This window comes from Dreissena polymorpha, chromosome 10, assembly GCF_020536995.1.
Source record: "Dreissena polymorpha isolate Duluth1 chromosome 10, UMN_Dpol_1.0, whole genome shotgun sequence".
In the NCBI taxonomy this organism is placed as follows: Eukaryota; Metazoa; Mollusca; class Bivalvia; order Myida; family Dreissenidae; genus Dreissena; species Dreissena polymorpha.
In genome coordinates, this window is record NC_068364.1 from 76,981,569 (window position 1) to 76,983,158 (window position 1,590).

Below are 1,590 nucleotides of genomic sequence, written 5' to 3' on the forward strand. Positions count from 1 at the left end.
AGACTGGGGCTAAAACCCAAAGACCCATCGTTTAAAAAGGGAGGTATCAGACCTGGATTCCCAACCGGAATCCGTCGCGTATGTGCCTAGTTTTCACACCAGGGTTCAAACCCTGAACCAAGTCGCTAACTTGGCGATCGCTCAGATAGGGGCTCAAATCTGAAATCCATGGCTTACATGGCAAGTGCTCAGATAGGGCTCGAACGGGGATCCATAGCTAACAGGGATAGTGCTCGAACCCGAGCACCTAGTAAAATAAGGGGTACTAATTGTGATAAAACGGTAAAGATGAAACGCCCGATCTTATTGGTTAAACTTAAATTAGTGGCCTCAACATAGTTAGTTGGTCCCACAAGTTATTTAGTTGAGGCAACAACTAATAAGTTGGGGGAACAAGTTATGAAGTTGTCGCCACAAGTTTCTGAGCTGAGGCCTCAAGTTAATAAATAAGTTGTTCCCACAAGTTATTTAGTTACAGGAATAACTTAATAAGTTAAATGAACAAATTACTAGGTTGAGGTCATAACTTAATAAGTTTTGGGAGCAAGTTATGAAGTTGTGGCCACAAGTTACTAAGCTGAGGTCTCAACTTAAACAGTTGTGGGGACAACGTACTTAGTTGTTTCCACAAGTTATTTTAAAAATTGTTCCCACAAGTTACTAAGTTGAGGCCACACTATAAATAAAGAATTGCGGTTGTCACCTCTGTTCCACCGTGTAAAACAGAAAAACACGCATTGCTTTGCTATATCTAACGGAAAAAATGGACAAATTTATTCTATTGAAACAAAATCTCTTACAATAAGCTGTCCAATTTGCCGAAACATCACATAAATGCAAGTCTAAATGACGAAGATACATTTTACAGCAGATTTATTAACTTAACGTCAAATTAGTTCCATACGAACATGGTCCATCATGCGACACTTTTAAAAATGTTTAAAATAGTCTTTATTTGACTTTGTGCAAGAAATGTTTAACAAAAATACGTCTCCTGAAAACTTGTGTTTTTGTAGGTTCGACATTTTAAATTGGGACCATCGATATTCGACCCTATGTTGGCTCGACTGTTTCAAATGTTTGCGCTTTAATAATAAAACATACAGTTCCGTTATCTGGTTAGAATTGGTTTCGGATTTCCGAACGCGCGATTGAAGTTTGACTATAGGAAAATGTTTGATAACAAATATATGTTCAAAATTTGAATTGCTAATGATCTGCTGTTGAAAATATGTAAAAACCTACATGTACTTATTCATTATTTAGAGATGCTTAACTTAAAAAAGACAAATAAATAATTTCAGTACTCTAAAATTCTTTCGTAAAGGTTAATACAGTGGTTTTCTGTGGTGCATATTATTAAACATAAGTATTTACGTTATGATGATTGTGTTTCTTTCTCAATCCAAACTTCTTTAAATCATCTAAAATAACTTAAGGTCAGAATTGTATTAAAACAATTCTTGGTGTTTTCCACGCTTCCTTTATTTAAAACTGGCCGTAACTATGTTCATCTTTATCTTGTTTGTTGGAAACTACACAATACCTTAAACATTAACACATCACATGACGCATATTTCTCTGGGCTGC